Here is a 19,002-nt window from a genome sequence, read left to right on the forward strand (position 1 = left end):
TATGGAATATCTGAGTAGACAATGAGTGTTCCCACAAAAAACAGTCTGGCTTTGGCAGCTGTGGACTTTGGGGGCAAGTGCACGTGGGAGTTGGGCCATATCAGAGTCTTAGTGGTCCCCACAGTGCCCACAACAGGTCCAGAGACCAGCCCAGAGGCAGTGGAGGACCACTTGGGGCAGCGGAGGTGGGCTGCATCTCACAGTGGGTGAAAGGACACTGATGGCTGAGACCCCAGGAAAACATTATTATTACTGGTACTTTCCTTTTTTTTTTATTTATACTTTTGTTTTAACATCTTTATTGGAGTATAATGCTTTACAATGGTGTGTTAGTTTCTGCTGTACAACAAAGTGAATCAGCTGTATGTATACATATATCCCCATATCCCCTCCCTCTTGCGCCTCCCTCCCAACCTCCCTGTCCCACCCCTCTAGGTGGTGAAAACAACACCAAGCTGATCTCCCTGTGCTATGCAGCTGCTTCCCACTAGCTGTCTCTTTTACATTTTGTAGTGTAAATATGTCAGTGCTACTCTCTCACTTCGTCCCAGCTTACCCTTCCCCCTCCCCATGTCCTCAAGTTCATTCTCTATGTCTGCATCTTTATTCCTGTCCTGCCCCTAGGTTCATCAGAACCGTTTTTATTTTAGATTCCATACATATGTGTTAGTATACAGTATTTGTTTTTCTCTTTCTGACTTACTTCACTCTGTATGACAGTCTCTAGATCCATCCACATCTCAACAAATGACCCAATTTCGTTCCTTTTTATGGCTGAGTAATATTCCATTGTATATATGTACATGTACTTTATCCATTCGTCTGTCGATGGGCATTTAGGTTGCTTCCATGACCTGGCTATTGTAAACAGTGCTGCAATGAACATTGGGGTGCATGTGTCTTATTGAATTGTGGTTTTCTCTGGGTATATGCCCAGTAGTGGGATTGCTGGATCATATGGTAATGCTATTTTTAGTTTTTTAAGGAACCTCCATACTGTTCTCCATAGTGCCTGTGTCACTTTACATCCCCACCAACAGTGCAAGAGGGTTCCCTTTTCTCCACACCCTCTCCAGCATTCATTGTTTGTAGATTTTCTGATGAAACCCATTCTAACTGGTGTGAGGTGATACCTCATTGTAGTTTTGATTTGCATTTCTCTAATAATTAGTGATGTTGAGCAGCTTTTCATGTGCTTCTTGGCCATCTGTATGTCTTCTTTGGAGAAGTGTCTATTTAGGTCTTCTGCCCGTTTTTGTATTGGGTTGTTTGTTTTTTTAATATTGAGCTGCATAAGCTGTTTATATATTTTGGGGATTAATCCTTTGTCTGTTGATTCGTTTGCAAATGTTTTCTCCCATTCTGAGGGTTGTCTTTTCGTCTTGTTTATGGTTTCCTTTGCTGTGCAAAAGCTTTAAACTTTCATTAGGTCCCATTTGTTTATTTTTGTTTTTACTTCCATTACTCTAGGAGGTGGATCAAAAAAGATCTTGCTGTGATTGATGCCAAAGAGTGTTCTTCCTATGCTTTCCTCTAAGAGTTCTACAGTGTCCGGTCTTACATTTATGTCTCTAATCCATTTTGAGTTTATTTTTGTGTATGGTGTTAGAGAGTGTTCTAATTTCATTCTGTTACATGTAGCTGTCCAGTTTTCCCAGCACCACTTGCTGAAGAGACTGTCTTTTCTCCATTGTATATCCTTGCCTCATTGTCATAATTTAGTTGACCATAAGTGCATGGGTTTACCTCTGGGCCTTCTATCTTGTTCCATTGATCTATGTTTCTGGTTTTGTGCTGGTACCATATTGTCTTGATTACTGCAGTTTTGTAGTATAGTCTGAAATCAGGGAGTCTGATTCCTCCAGCTCTGTTTTTTTCCCTCAAGACTGCTTTGGCTATGCAGGATCTTTTGTGTCTGCATACAAATTTTAAGATTTTTTGTTCTAGTTCTGTAAAAAATGCCATTGGTAATTTGATAGGGATTGCACTGAATCTGTAGATTGCTTTGGGTAGTACAGTCATTTTCACAATATTGATTCTTCCAATCCAAGAACATGGTATATCTCTCCATCTGTTGGTATTATCTTTAATTTCTTTCATCAGTATCTTATAGTTTTCTGCATACAGGTCTTTTGTCTCTCTAGGTAGGTTTATTCCTAGGTATTTTATTCTTTTTGTTGCAATGGTAAGTGGCACTATTTCCTTAATTTCTCTTTCAGATTTTTCATCATTAGTGTATAGGAATGCAAGAGATTTCTGTGCATTAATTTTGTATCCTGCAACTTTACCAAATTCATTGATTAGCTCTAGTAGTTTTCTGTTGGCATCTTTAGGATTCTCTATGTATAGTATCATGTCATCTGCAAACAGTGACAGTTTTACTTATTCTTTTCCAATTTGGATTCCTTTCATTTCTTTTTCTTCTCTGATTGCTGTGGCTAGGACTTCCAAAACTATGTTGAATAATAGCGGTGAGAGTGGACATCCTTGTCTTGTTCCTGATCTTAGAGGAAATGTTTTCAGTTTTTCACCATTGAGAATGATGTTTGCTGTGGGTTTGTCATATATGACCTTTATTATGTTGAGGTAGGTTCCCTGTATTCCCACGTTTTGTAGAGTTTTTATCATAAATGGGTGTTGAATTTTGTCAAAAGCTTTTTCTGCATCTATTGAGATGATCATATAGTTTTTATTCTTCAATTTGTTAATATGGTGTATCACATTGATTGATTTGCATATATTGAAGAATCCTTGCATCCCTGGGATAAATCCCACTTGATCGTGGTGTATGATCCTTTTAATGTGTTGTTGGTTTCTGTTTGCTACTATTTTGTTGAGGACTTTTGCCTCTATATTCATCAGTGATATTGGTCTGTAATTTTCTTTTTTTTTTTTTTTGTAGTATCTTTGTCTGGTTTTGGTATCAGGGTGATGGTGGCCTCATAGAATGAGTTTGGGAGTGTGCCTTCCTCCACAATTTTTTGGAAGAGTTTGAGAAGGATGGGTGTTAGCTCCTATCTAAATGTTTGATAGAATTCACCTGTGAAGCCCTCTGGTACTGGACTTTTGTTTGTTGGAAGATTTTTAATCACAGTTTGAATTTCATTACTTGTGATTGGTCTGTTCATATTTTCTATTTCTTCCTGGTTCAGTCTTGGAAGGTTATACTTTTCTAAGAATTTGTCCATTTCTTCCAGGTTGTCCATTTTATTGGCAAACTGTTGCTTGTAGTAGTCTCTTAGGATGCTTTGTATTTCTGTGGTGTCAGTTGTAACTTCTCCTTTTTATTTCTAATTTTATTGGTTTGAGTCCTCTCCCTCTTTTTCTTGAGGAGTCTGGCTAATGATTTATCAATTTTGTTTATCTCTTCAAAGAACCAGCTTTTAGTTTTATTAATCTTTGCTATTGTTTTCTTTGTTTCTCTTTCATTTATTTCTGCTCTGACCTTTATGATTTCTTTCCTTCTGCTAACTTTGGGTTTTGTTTGCTCTTCTTTCTCTATTTTCTTTAGGTGTAAGGTTAGATTGTTTATTTGAGATTTTTTTTGCTTCTTGAAGTAGGCTTGTAGAGCTGTAAACGTCCCTCTTAGAACTGCTTTTGCTGCATCCCATAGGTTTTGGATTGTCGTGTTTTCATTGTCATTTGTCTCTAAGTATTATTTGATTTCCTCTTTGATTTCTTCAGTGATCTCTTGGTTATTTAGTAACGTAGTGTTTAGCCTCCATGTGTTTGTGCTTTTTATGTTTTTTCCCCTGTAATTCATTTCTAATCTCCTAGCATTGTGGTCAGAAAAGATGCTTGATATGATTTCAATTTTCTTAAATTTATTGAGGCTTGATTTGTGACCCAACATGTGATCTATCCTGGAGAATGTTCCGTGCGCACTTAAGAAGAAAGTGTAATCTGCTGTTTTTGGATGGAATGTCCCATAAATATCAATTAAATCTATCTGGTCTATTGTGTCATTTAAAGCTTCTGTTTCCTTATTTATTTTCATTTTGGATGATCTGTCCATTGGTGTAAGTGAGGTGTTAAAGTCCCCCACTATTATTGTGTTACTGTCAATTTCCCCTTTTATAGCTGTTAGCAGTTGCCTTATGTATTGAAGTGCTCCTATGTTGGGTGCATATATATTTATAATTGTTATATCTTCTTCTTGGATTGATCCCTGGATCATTATGTAGTGTCCTTCCTTGTGTCTTGTAACATTCTTTATTTTAAAGTCTATTTTATCTGATATGAGTATAGCTACTCCAGCCTTCTTTTGATTTCCATTTGCATGGAATATCTTTTTCCATCCCCTCACTTTCAGTCTCTATGTGTCCCTAGGTCTGAAGTGGGTCTCTTGTAGACAGCATATATATGGGTCTTGTTTTTATATCCATTCAGCAAGCCTGTGTCTTTTGGTTGGAGCATTTAATCCATTCACGTTTAAGGTAATTATCGATATGTATGTCCCTATGACCATTTTCTTAATTGTTTTGGGTTTGTTTTTGTGGGTCCTTTTCTTCTCTTGTGTTTCCCACTTAGAGAAGTTCCTTTAGCATTTGTTGTAGAGCTTGTTTGGTGGTGCTGAATTCTCTTAACTTTTGCTTGTCTGTAAGGCTTTTGACTTCTCCATCGAGTCTGAATGAGATCCTTGCTGGGTAGAGTAATCTTGGTGGTAGGTTCTTCCCTTTCATCACTTTAAGTATATCATGCCACTGCCTCCTGGCTTGCAGAGTTTCTGCTGAGAAATCAGCCGTTAACCTTATGGGAGTTCCCTTGTTTGTTATTTGTCATTTTTCCCTTGCTGCTTTCAATAATTTTTCTTTGTCTTTAATTTTTGCCAATTTGATTACTATGTGTCTCAGCATGTTTCTCCTTGGGTTTATCCTGTATGGGACTCACTGCGCTTCCTGGACATGGGTGGCTATTTCCTTTCCCATGTTAGGGAAGTTTTCGACTATAATCTCTTCAAATATTTTCTCGGGTTCCTTCTCTCTCTCTTCTCCTTCTAGGACCCCTATAATGCGAATGTTGTTGCATTTAATGTTGTCCCAGAGGTCTCTTAGGCTGTCTTCATTTCTTTTCATGCTTTTTTCTTAATTTTGTTTGGCAGCAGTGAATTCTACCACTCTGTTTTCCAGGTCACTTATCCGTTCTTCTGCCTCAGTTATTCTGCTATTGATTACTTCTAGTGTAGTTTTCATTTCAGTTATTGTATTGTTCATCTCTGTTTGTTTGTTCTTTAATTCTTCTATGTCTTTGTTGAACATTTCTTGCATCTTCTCAATCTTTGCCTCCATTCTTTTTCTGAGGTCCTGCATCATCTTCACTATCATTATTCTGAATTCTTTTTTCTGAAAGGTTGCCTATCTCCACTTCATTTGGTTGTTTTTCTGGGGTTTTATCTTGTTCCTTCATCTGGTACATAGCCCTCTGCCTTTTCATCTTGTCTATCTTTCTGTGAATGTGGTTTTTGTTCCACAGGCTGCAGGATTGTAGTTCTTCTTCCTTCTGCTGTCTGCCCTCTGACCATCACTTTACTTTTAATTTATCTGTGTGTTTAAAATGGATTTCCTCTTGACAACATATTATTTTGTCTTGCTTTTATCCATTCCATCAATCTCTTCTTTTAATTGTTTTATTTAGACTATTCACATTTAATTTGATCATTAATCAAGTTGGTTAATATCTATCATATTCGTAACTGTTTTCTATTCACTGCCCTTGTCCTTTATTTCCTTTTTATGTTCTCCTGTTTTTCTGCCTTCTCTGCTTATAATTGAGCATTTATATTGTTCCATCTACTCTCTTCCCATAGCATACAAATTATAACTCTTAAAAATGCTTTTTTCCATGAGTAGTACAGGTTACTTATAATAGTATTTACAATTTCTCTTGTTACCTTGCTGTCATTTGTTTCAGTTACCCAAATGATGGAAACATTCAATACATTTTTATCAGTACATTTGTAAGAGTTATTTATTAAATCAATTAAGAATCAAAAACATGAAAGATTTTATTTTAACTTATTTAATGCTCATTTTAATATAGATCTGAGTTTCTGACCTATATCATTTACCTTCTCTGAAAAACTTAAATCCTTTCTTGCAAGGCAGATCTACAGGGAACAAATATCCTCAGATTATATGTGTCTGAGAAAGTCTTTATTTCTCCTTGACATTTTTCATTACAGTAAATACATATAATATAAATTTTACCATTTTTAAATGTACAGTTAATGTTATTAAATACAGTTATAATGATGTGCAATATACTTATGGTATATGTATATACAATCCAGCTCTGTAAATCTTTTCATCTTGTAAAACTGAAACTTTATGTCCATCAAACAATATCCTCCATTTCCCCTATCCCCAAGCAATCACAATTCTATTTTCTGTCTCTATAATTTTGACTACCCTAAGTAACTCAAGTAAGCAGAATTGTATTTGAAGTATTTGTCTGTTTTTAAAATTGCATATAGTATTTTTTATTAGTTATCTATTTTATACATATTAGTGTGTATATGTCAATCCCAATCTCCCAATTCATCCCACAACCACCACCACCACCACCACCCCTGCTTTCCCCCCTTGGTGTCCATACGTTTGTTCTCTACATCTGTGTCTCTATTTCTGCCTTGCAAACAAGTTCATCTGTACCATTTTTCTGATTCCACATATATGCATTAATATACGATATTAGTTTTTCTCTTCCTGACTTACTTCACTCTGTATGACAGTCTCTAGGTCTATCCAGGTCTCTACAAATGACCCAATTTCATTCCTTTTTATGGCTGAGTAATATTCCATTGTATATATGTACCACATTTTCTTTATCCATTCATCTGTTGATGGGCATTTATGTTGCTTACATGACCTGGCTACTGTAGATAGTGCTACAATGAACACTGGGGTGCCTGTGTCTTTTCGAATTATGGTTTTCTCTGGGTATATGCCCAGTATTGGGATTGCTAGGTCTTATGGTAATTCTATTTTTAAGGAACCTCCTTACTGTTCTCCATAGTGGTTGTATCAATTTACATTCCTACCAAAAGTGCTAGAGGGTTCCCTTTTGTCCACACCCTCTCCAGCATTTGTTGTTTGTAGATTTTCTGATGATGCCGATTCTAACTGGTGTGAGGTGATACCTCATTGTAGTTTTGATTTGTATTTCTCTAATAATTAGTGATGTTGAGCAGCTTTCCATGTGCCTCTAGGCATCTGTATGTCTTCTTTGGAGAAATGTCTGTTAGGTCTTCTGCCCATTTTTTGACTGCATTGTTTGTTTTTTTAATATTGAGCTGCATGGGCTGTTTATATATTTTGGAGATTAACCCTTTGTCTGTTGATTCGTTTGCAAATATTTTCTCCCATTCTGAGGGTTGTCTTTTCATCTTGTTTATAGTTTCCTTTGCTGTGCAAGTGATTTTAAGTTTCATTAGATCCCATTTGTTTATTTTTGTTTTTATTTCCATTACTCTAGGAGGTGGGTCAAAAAAGATCTTGCTGTGGTTTATGTCAAAGAGTTTTCTTCCTATGTTTTACCCTACGAATTTTATAGTATCCAGTCTTACATTTAGGTCTTTAATCCATTTGGAGTTTATTTTTCTGTATGGTGTTAGGAAGTGTTCTAATTTCATTCTTTTTCTTGTAACTGCCCAGTTTTCCCAGCACAACTTATTGAAGACACTGTCTTTTCTCCATTGTATATCCTTGCCTCCTTTGTCATAGATTAGTTGACCATAGGTGTGTGGGTTTATCTCTGGGTTTTCTATCCTGTTGTATTGATCTACATTTCTGGGTTGTTTTTTTTTTTTTTTTTTTTTTTTGCCTGCATTGGTTCTTTGTTGCTATGCACGGGCTTTTCTCTAGTTGTGGCGATCAGGGGTTACTCTTTGTTGCGTTGTGTGGGCTTCTCATTGTGGTAGCTTCTCTGTTGCAGAGCATGGGTTCTAGGTGCAAGGGCTTCAGTAGGTGTGGCTCACAGGCTCTAGAGTCCAGACTCAGTAGTTGTGGCACATGGGCTTAGTTGCTTATCAGACCAGGGCTTGAACCTGTGTCCCCTGCATTGGCAGGCAGATTCTTAACCACTGCACCACCAGGGAAGCCCTACAGTTCTATTTTTGTGCCAGTACCATATTGTCTTGTTTACTGTAGCTTTGTAGTATAGTCTGAAGTCAGGGAGTCTGATTCCTCCAGCTCTGTTTTTTTTTTCCCTCAAGATTGCTTCAGCTATTTGGTGTCTTTTGTGTCTGCATACAAATTTTAAGATTTTGTGCTCTAGTTCTGTAAAAAATGCCATTGGTAATTTGATAGGGATTGCATCTGTAGATTGCTTTGGGTAATATACTCATTTTCACAATATTGATTCTTCCAATCAAAGAACATGGTATATCGCTCCATCTGTTTGTGTCATCTTTGATTTCTTTCATCAGTGTCTTATAGTTTTCTGAGTACAGGTCTTTTACCTCCTTAGATAGGTTTATTCCTAGGTATTTTTTCTTTTTGTTGCAATGGTGATGGGATTGTTTCTTATGTTTCTGTTTCTGATCTTTCATTGTTAGTGTATAGGAATGCAAGAGATTTCTGTGCATTAATTTTGTATCCTGCAACTTTACCAAATTCATTGATTAGCTCTAGTAGTTTTCTGGTGGCATCTTTAGGATTATCTATGTATTGTATCATGTCATGTGCAAGCAGTGACTGTTTTACTTCTTCCTTTCCAATTTGTATTCCTTTTATTTCTTTTTCTCCTCTGATTGCCGTGGCTAGGACTTCCAAAACTATGTTGAATTATAGTGGTGAGAGTGGACATCCTTGTCTTTTTCCTGATCTTAGAGAAAATGTTTCAGTTTTCACCATTGAGAATGATGTTTGCTGTGGGTTTGTCATATATGGCCTTTATTATGTTGAGGTAGGTTCCCTGTATTCCCACGTTTTGTAGAGTTTTTATCATAAATTGGTGTTGAATTTTGTCAAAAGCTTTTTCTGCATCTATTGAGATGATCATATGGTTTTTATTCTTCAATTGGTTAATATGGTGTACCACATTGATTGATTTACGTATATTGAAGAATCCTTGCATCCCTGAGGTAAATCCCACTTGATCATGGTGTATGATCCTTTTAATGTGTTGTTGGACTCTGTTTGCTACTATTTTGTTGAGGATTTTTGCATCTATATTCATCAGTGAAACTGGTCTGTCATTTTCTTTTTTTTTTTTGTAGTATCTTTGTCTGGTTTTGGTATCAGGGTGATGGTGGCCTCATAGAATGAGTTTGGGAGTGTTCCTTCCTCTGCAATTTTTTGGAAGAGTTTGAGAAGGATAGGTGTTAGCTCTTCTCTAAATATTTATAGAATTCACCTGGGTAGCCATCTGGTCTTAGACTTTTGTTTGTTGGAAGATTTTTAATCACATTTTCACATTCAGTGCTTGTGACTGGTCTGTTCATGTTTTCTATTTCTTCCTGGTTCAGTCTTGGAAGGTTATACCTTTCTAAGAATTTGTCCATTTCCTCCAGGTTGTCCATTTTATTGGCATAGAGTTGCTGGTAGTAGTCTCTTATGATGCTTTGTATTTCTGGGTGTCTGTTGTAACTTCTGCTTTTTCATTTCTAATTTTATTGATTTGAGTCCTCTCCCTCTTTTTCTTGATGAGTCTGGCTAAAGGTTTATCCATTTTGTTCATGTTCTCAAAGAACCAGATTTTAGTTTATTGATCTTTGCTATCATTTTCTATTTCTATTTTGTTTATTTCTGCTCTGATCTTTATGATTTCTTTCTTTCTGCTAACTTTGGGTTTTGTTTGTTCTTCTTTCTCTAGTTCCTTTAGGTGTAAGAATAAATTGTTTATTTGAGATTTTTCATGTTTCTTGAGATAGGTTTGTATTGCTATAAGCTTCTCTCTTAGAACTACTTTTGCTGCATCAGATACGTTTTGGATAGTCGTGTTTTCATTGTCATTTGTCTCTAGGTATTTTTTGATTTCCTCTTTGATTTCTTCAATGATCTCTTGGTTATTTAGTAACATAGTGTTTAGCCTCCATGTGTTTGTGTTTTTTACGTTTTTTTCCCTGTAATTTATTTCTAATCTCATAGCGTTGTGGTTGGAAAAGATACTTGATATCATTTCAATTTTCTTAAATTTATTGAGGCTTGATTTGTGACCCAAGATGTGATCTACCCTGGGGAATGTTCCGTGTGCACTTGAGAAGAAAGTGTAACCTGCTGTTTTGGGATGGAATGTCCTATAAATATTAATTAAATCTATCTGGTGTATTGTGTCAGTTAAAGCTTGTGTTTCCTTATTAATTTTCTGTCTGGATGATCTGTCCATTTGGTGTAAGTGAGGTGTTAAAGTCCCCCACTATTATTGTGTTACAGTCGTTTTGCTGTTTTATAGCTGTTAGCATTTGCCTTATGTATTGTGGTGCTCCTATGTTGGGTGCATATATATATATGGGTGCAAATATATATAATTGTTACATCTTCTTCTTGGATTGATTCCTTGATCATTATGTAGTGTCCTTCCTAGTCTCTTGTAACATTATTTTAGTCTATTTTATCTGATATGAGTATTGCTACTCCAGCTTTCTTTTGATTTCCATTTTCATGGAATATCTTTTTCCATCCCCTCACTTTCTCTTGTAGACAGCATATATATGGGTCTTGTTTTTGTATCCTTTCAGCAAGACTGTTTCCTTTGGTTGGAGCATTTAATCCATTCACATTTAACGTAATTATTGAGATGTATGTTCCTATTACCATTTTCTTAATTGTTTTGGGTTTGTTTTTGTAGACCCTTTTCTTCTGTTGTGTTTCCCACTTAGAGAAGTTCCTTTAGCATTTGTTCTAGAGCTGCTTTGCTGGTGCTGAATTCTCTTAGCTTTTGCTTGTCTGTAAAGCTTTTGATTTCTCTGTCAAAGCTGAATGAGATACTTGCCAGGTAGAGTAATCTTGGTTTTTGGGTTCTTCCCTTTCATCACTTTAAATATATTGTGCCACTCCCTTCTGACTTGTAGAGTTGCTGCTGAGAAATCAGCTGTTAACCTTATGGGAGTTCCCTTGTATGTTATTTGTCATTTTTCCCTTGTTACTTTTAATAATTTTTCTTTGCTTTTAATTCTTGTCAATTTGATTACTATGTGTCTCAGCATATTTCTCCTTGGGTTTATCCTGCCTGGGACTCTCTGCACTTCCTGGACTTGTTGGCTATTTCCTTTCTAATTTTAGGGAAGTTCTCAACCATAATCTCTTCAAATATTTTCTCAGCTCTTTTCTCTCTCTCTTCTCCTTCTGGAACCCCTATAATGCGAATGTTGGTCTGTTTATTGTTGTCCCAGAGGTCTCTTAGGCTGTCTTCATTTCTTCTCATTCTTTTTTCTTTATTCTGTTCTGCAGCAGTTTTCCACCATTCTGTCTTCCAGGTCACTTATCCACTCTTCTGCCTCAGTTTTTCTGCTATTAATTCCCTCTAGTGTATTTTTCATTTCAGTTATGGTATTGTTATCTCATTGTTTGTTCTTGAATTCTTCTAGGTGTTTGTTCTTTAATTCTTCTAGGTCTTTGTTAAACATTTCTTACATCTTCTCCATCTTTGCTTCCATTCTTTATTCGAGGTCCTGGATCATCTTCACTACCATTATTCTGAATTCTTTTTCTGGAAGATTGTCTCTACTTCATTTAGTTGTTCTTCTGGTGTTTTATCTTGTTCCTTCATCTGGTATATAGTCCTCTGCCTTTTCAGTTTGTCTATCTTTCTGTGAATGTGGTTTTCGTTCCACAAGCTGCAGGATTGTAGTTTATTTTGCTTCTGCTGTCTTCCCCCTGGTGGATGAGGCTATCTAAGAGGCTTGTGCAAGCATCCTGATGGGAGGAACTGGTGGTGGGTAGAGCTGGGTGTTGCTCTGGTGGGCAGAGCTCAGTAAAACTTTAATACACTTGTCTGCTGATTCGTGGGCTGGGTTCCCTCCCTGTTGGTTGTTTGGCCTGAGGTGACACAGCACTGGAGCCTTCAGTGTCTTTGGTGGGGCTAATGGCCAACTCCAGGAGGGCTCACACCAAGGAGTACTTCCCGAACTTCTGCTGCCAGTGTCCTTGTCCCCGCAGTGAGCCACAGCCACCCCTTGCCTCTGCAGGAGACCCTCCAACACTAGCAGCTAGGTCTGGTTCAGTATCCTATGGGGTCTCTGCTCCTTCCCCCTGGGTCCTGGTGCGCACACTACTCTGTGTGTGCTCTCCAAGAGTGGAGTCTCTGTTTCCCCAAGTCCTGTCGAAGTCCTGCAATCAAATCCTGCCAACCTTCAAAGTCTGATTCTCTGGGAATTCCTCCTACTGTTGCCAGACCCCCAGTTTGAGAAGCCTAATGGGGGGCTCAGAACCTTCACTCCAGTTGTTGGACTTCCGTGGTATAAGTGTTCTCCAGTTTGTGAGTCTCCCACTCAGCGGTTATAGGATTTGATTTTATTGTGATTGCACCCCCTTCTACCATCTCACTGTGGCTTCTCCTTTGTTTTGGATGTGGGGTATCTTTTTTGGTGAGTTCCAGTGTCTTCCTCTCGATGATTGTTCAGCAGTTAGTTGTGATTCCAGTGCTCTCACAAGAGGGAGTGAGCGTATGCCCTTCTACTCCACCATCTTGAACCAATCTCTGAAGTATTTGTCTTTTTGTGACTGGTTTACTTCACTTAGCATAATGTCCTCAAGGTTTACCTATGTTGTAGTGTATGTCAGGATTTCCTTCCATTTTAAGGCTGAATAATATTCTGTTTTATATATATATATATATATATACATATATATATATATACATTTTGCTTATCTATATGTATATATATATATAACACATTTTGCTTATCCATTCATCTGTCAGTGGACACTTGCATTACTACCACGTTTTAGCTATTGTAAATAATGCTGCTATAATGTGTCTAGGGTGGGTCTCTTTGAGTTCATTTTACTTGGAGTTTGTTGAGCTTCTTGGATGATTATATTCATATCTTTTATCAAATTTGGGAAGGTTTTGGCCATTATTTCTTCAAATATTTTCTCTGTCCTGTTCTCTCTCTCTTCTTCTGAAGTCCCACAATGGTATGTTGATCTTCTTGATGGTGTCCCATAGGTCCCTCAAGTCTGTTCAATTTGCTTCATTCTTTCATCTTTCTGTTCCTCAGACTTGATAATTTTAAATTCACTGATTCTTTTTTCTGCCAGCTCAAATATGCCTTTGAATCCCTGTAGCATATTTTTAATTTCAGTTATTATACTTTTCAGCTCCAGAATTTCATTTTGGATAATTTTTAGGTTTTCTGTCTTTTTACTGATATTTTCATTTTCTTCACACATCTTTTTCTTGATTTTCTCCATGTCATTATTTATTTCTTTGATCATCATTAAGATAGTTGTTTTAATTTTTTTTCTAGTGGTCCACCGTCAGGTCTTTTTTGGGACAGTTTCTTGGTTTATTTTTTCCTTTGAATGCACCACACTTTTCTTTCTTTATGCCTTGTGATTTTTTTGTTGTTGAAAACTGGATGTTTGGATATAAAAATTTGTTAATTCTGGAGATTCAATTTTCCCCTTTCCCAAGGGTGTGCTGTTTTATTTTGGTTCTGTTGTTATTGTTTTCATTGTTGTAGACTGTCTCTGTGCTGAGGATAAGTCTGAGCTGAAAATTGATCTTCTTGGGTCTTTTCTGAGCTGCACTTTCCCTTGGGCAAACTCCCCTATATATGCAGTTAGTTTTTAATGTCCTGGTCTTTGATGTCTGGCTCCCAAAAGGAGGAGGGAAATGAAGAGGAAAAAAGGGCGCTAGCTCTTTAAATCTCCAGGAAGCCACTCCAGCTAGAGAAATAGATGCTTATAACAATGGGGGGAGGTTCGATGATAATGGCACCACCTCTTTTTCTGCATCTCTGTTATCAGAAGCAACAATAAGTGATCAGAGCACAGATCCCAATATTTGGAAGACAGCATCCTCTTTGCCTAATCTGGTTCCCACAGGCTATGTGCAAGGCAACCCAAGAACATGTGCACAGCTTGCCTGCCCCAGGGCTGGGAATGAGAAATGGGTAACTGCTACTGTGTTCAGAGGTGAAATTGACGGAAGTTAATTGCAATTTACCATACAAATCTTCCGTTGGAAGTTGCAAACTTTCAGTAGACTCCAGTATAATTACATCTGACAGATTCTGCCATTGTAAATGTTTATGTGGGGAGACAGATTTCTGATATTTTCTACTCTCCCATCTTCCCAATCTTCTCTGTCTTTTTTTGATTACTGTTACAATGATTTATCTTTCTCCATTCTTTTTATTTTTAATATGTGTCAATATTTAAAGTAGGTTCATTTTAGAAAACATGGGTGTTGGTTTTTTATCCACTCTGACAATGTCTATCTTTTAATTGATGTATCTATACCATTGATATTTAAAGTGATTATTGATATATTTGGATTAATATCTAACTTTTTTTTTTTTACATTTTCTATTCATTGCTCTTCTTCTTTGGTCTTATTATTGTCCTTCACGTTTTTCTTCACTTTGTGGTTTTAATTGAGCATTGTATATTATTCCATTTTCTCTCCTTTCTTAGGATATGTATTATATATATTTTTAAACTTTTTTGAGTGGTTTCCTTAGAGCTTTCAATATACATTTACAACTAACAAAAGTCGACCTTCAAATAACACTATACTGCTTCACAAGTAGTACAAATACTTATAATAACAAACGTATCTTATGCTCTCTTCCTGTCCATTGTTTTATTGCTGTTATTTATTTCACTTACACATACAAAATTATACATGACATACATATATTTAAACACATATAAGCATACTTAAGCTATTATTATATTGAACAAACTGTTAGGTTAATTATGGATAAAAAATACAAGATTTTATTTTACTTTTATTTTTCCTTTCTCTAACACTCTCTTTTCTTTATATAGATCTTAGTTCTGAATTTCATTTTCTTTCCTTCTAAAACATTTCTTGCAAGGTAGGTCTACTTGTGACAACTTACCTCAATTTTTGCTTTTCTGAAAATGATTTCTCCTTCACTTTTCAAGGGTCATTTCACAGGGTACAGAATTCTAGGTTAGTGGGTCCTCTCAACATTTAAATATTTCACTCTACTCTCTTATTGTATGATTACTGAAGAGAATTCAGATGAAATTCTCTTCTTTCCTTCTCTATAGGTAAGTTGTCTTCCTCTGACTTTTTAGAAGATTTTCCTTCATATTTGATTTTCTGTAGTTTTAATATGAAATGTTTAGGGGTAGTTTTTTGGCATTTTCCTGCTTGAGGTTCTCTGACATTCCTGGATCTGTGGTATGATGTCTGACATTAATTTGGGAAAATTCTTGGTCATTATTGCTTCACATATTGCTTCTGTTCTTTTCTCTCTTTTTTCTTTTTCTGGTATTCCCATTACATATATGTTCCTTTTTAGCAGTAGTCACACAGTCCATAGATAGTCTGTTCTTCTTTGTCTCTTTTCTCTATGCTTTTGCATTTTGGAAGTGTCTAATAAGATATCCTCTAGCTCAGAGATTCTTTCCTCCGTCATGTCCAGCCTAGTAATGAGGCCAACAAAAGCATTTTTTCATTTCTGTTACTGTGGATTTTAATCTCTAGCATACTTTTTGATTCATAGAATTTCTATATCTCTACTTACATTGCCCATCTGTTCTCTCATGCAGTCTACTTTTTCCATTAGAACCCATGGCATAAGATCATAGTCGTTATATTTTATATTTTTTTAATTTTTTTAACATCTTTATTGGAGTATAATTGCTTTACAATGGTGTGTTAGTTTCTGCTGTATAACAAAATGAATCAGCTATACATATACATATATCCCCATATCTCCTCCCTCTTTCGACTCCCTCCCACCTCCCTATGCCACCCCTCTAGGTGGACACAAAGCACCAAACTGATCTCCCAGTGCTATGTGGCTGCTTCCCACTAGCTATCTATTTTACATTTGGTAGTGTATATAAGTCCATGCCACTCTCTCACTTCGTCCCAGCTTAGCCTTCCCCCTCCATGTGTCCTCAAGTCCATTCTCTATGGCTGAGTCTTTATTCCTGTCCTGCCCCTAGGTTCTTCAGGGCCTTTTTTATTTTTTTAGATTCCATATATATGGACTCTTGATGAGTCTGGCTAATGGTTTATCAATTTTGTTTATCTTCTCAAAGTACCGGTTTTTAGTTTTATTGATCTTTGCTATCATTTCCTTCATTTCCTTTTCATTTATTTCTGACCTGATCTTTATGATTTCTTTCCTTCTGCTAACTTTGCAGTATTTTTGTTCTTCTTTCTCTAATTTCTTTAGGTGTAAGGTTAGGTTGTTTATTTGAGATGTTTCTTGTTTCTTGAGGTAGGATTGTATTGCTATAAACTTCCCTCTTAGAACTGCTTTTGCTGCATCCCATAGGTTTTAGGTCATCATGTTTTCATTGACATTTGTTTCTAGGTATTTTTTAATTTCCTCTTTGATTTCTTCAGTGATTTCTTGGTTATTTAGTAGTGTATTGTTTAGCCTCCATATGTTTGTATTTTTTACAGATTTTTTCCTGCTATTGATATCTAGTCTCATAGCACTGCGGTTGGAAAAGATACTTGATGCAATTTCAATTTTCTTATATTTATCCAGGCTTGATTTGTGACCCAAGATATCATCTATCCTGGAGAATGTTCCATGAGCACTTGAGAAGAAAGTATATTCTGTTCTTTTTGGATGGAATGTCCTATGAATATCAATTAAGTCCATCTTGTTTAATGTACCATTTAAAGCTTGTGTTTCCTTATTTATTTTCATTTTGCATGATCTGTCCATTTGGTGAAAGTGGGGTGTTAAGGTCCCCTACTATTATTTTGTTACTGTCGGCTTCCCCTTTTATGGCTATTAGCATTTGCCTTTGTATTGAGGTGCTCTTATGTTGGGTTCATAAATATTTACAATTGTTAAATCTTCTTCGTGGATGAATGCCTTGATCATTCTTTAGTGTCCTTCTTTGTCTCTTGTAATAGTCTTTATTTTAAAGTCTATTTTGTCTGATATGAGAACTGCTACTCCATCTTTCTTTTGATTTCTATTTGCATGGAGTATGTTTTTTGATCCCCTCACTTTCAGTCTGTATGTGTCCCTAGGTCTGAAGTGGGTTTCTTGGGTCTTCTTTTTGTATCCATTCAGCCAGTCTATTTCTTTTGTTTGGAGCATTTAATCCATTTCATATAAGGTAATTATTGATATGCATGTTCCTATTACCATTTTCTTAATTGTTTTGGGTTTGTTATTGTAGGTCTTTTCCTTCTCTTGTTTTTTCCTGCCTAGAGAAGTTCCTTTAGGATTTGTAGTAAAGCTGGTTTGGTGGTGCTGAATCCTCTTACCTTTTGCTTGTATTTAAAGGTTTTAATTTCTCCATCGAATCTGAATGAGATCCTTGCCTGGTACAGTAATCTTGGTTGTAGGTTCTTCCCTTTCATCACTTTAAATATGTCCTTCCACTCACTTCTGGCTTGCAGAGTTTCTGCTGAAAGATCAGCTGTTAACCTTATGGGGATTCCCTCATATGTTATTTATTGCTTTTCCCTTGCTGCTTTTAATTTTTTTTCTTTGTATTTGATTTTTGATAGTTTGATTAATATGTGTCTTGGCATGTTTCTCCTTGGATTTATCCTGTATGGGACTCTCTGCACTTCCTGGACTTGATTGACTATTTCCTTTCCCATATTAGGGAAGTTTTCAACTACAATCTCTTCAAATATTTTCTCAGTCCCTTTCTTTTTCTCTTCATCTCTGACACCTCTATAATTCGAATGTTGGTACATTTAATGTTGTCCCAGAGGTCTCTGAGACTGTCCTCAATTCTTTTCATTCTTTTTTCTTCTGCTGCTCTGTGGTACTTATTTCCACTATTGTATCTTCCAGGTCACTTATCCATTCTTCTGCATCAGGTATTCTGCTATTGATTCCTCTAGAGAATTTTAAAATTCATTTATTCTGTTGTTCATCACTGTTTGTTTGCTCTTTAGTTCTTCTAGGTCCTTGTTAAACATTTCTTGTATTTTCTGCATTCTATATCCAATATTTTGGATCATCTTTACTATCATTACTCTGAATTCTTTTTCAGGTAGACTGCCTATTTCCTCCTCATTTGTTTGGTCTGATGGGTTTATACTTTGCTCCTTCATCTGCTGTGTATTTCTGTCTTCTCATTTTTTTTAACTTACTGCATTTGGGGTCTCCTTTTTGCAGGCTGCAGGTTCGTAGTTCCCATTGTTTTTGGTGTCTGCCCTCAGTGAGTAAAACTGGTTCAGTGGGTTGTGTAGGCTTCCTGGTGGAGGGGACTGGTGCCTGTCTTCTGGTGGATGAGGGTGTATCTTTTCCTTCTGGTGGGCAAGACCACATCTGGTGGTCTGTTTTGAGGTGTCTGTGAACTTATTATGATTTTAGGCAGTGTCTCTGCTAATGGGTGCTGTTGTGTTCCTGTGTTGCTAGTTGTTTGGCATGGGGTGTCCAGCACTGTAGCTTGCTGGTCGTTGAGTGGAGCTGGGTCTTAGTGTTGAGATGGAGATCTCTGGGAGAGCTTTTGCCATTTGATATTATGGGGGGCCGGGAGGTCTGTGGTGGACCAATGTCCTGAACTCGGCTCTTCCACCTATCAGGCTCAGGCCTGACACCTGGCTGGAGCACCAAGACCCTGTCAGCCACACGGCTCATAAGAAAAGAGAGGGAAAATAAAAGAAAGAAAGAAGAAATATATAAATAAAATAAAATAAAGTTATTAAAATAAAAAATTATTAAAAATTTAAAAATTAGAAAGTAATAAAAAAAAGAAAGAAAGAAAAAAGAGAGTAGCCAAACCAAAAAAACACATCCACCAATTATAACAAGTGCTAAAATCTGTACTTAAAAAAAAAAGAAAAACTGGACAGACAGAACCCTAGGAGAAATGGTAAAAGCAAAGCTATACAGACAAAGTCTCTCAGAGAAGCATACACATA

Source organism: Balaenoptera musculus, chromosome 6 (assembly GCF_009873245.2).
Source record: "Balaenoptera musculus isolate JJ_BM4_2016_0621 chromosome 6, mBalMus1.pri.v3, whole genome shotgun sequence".
NCBI lineage: Eukaryota > Metazoa > Chordata > Mammalia > Artiodactyla > Balaenopteridae > Balaenoptera > Balaenoptera musculus.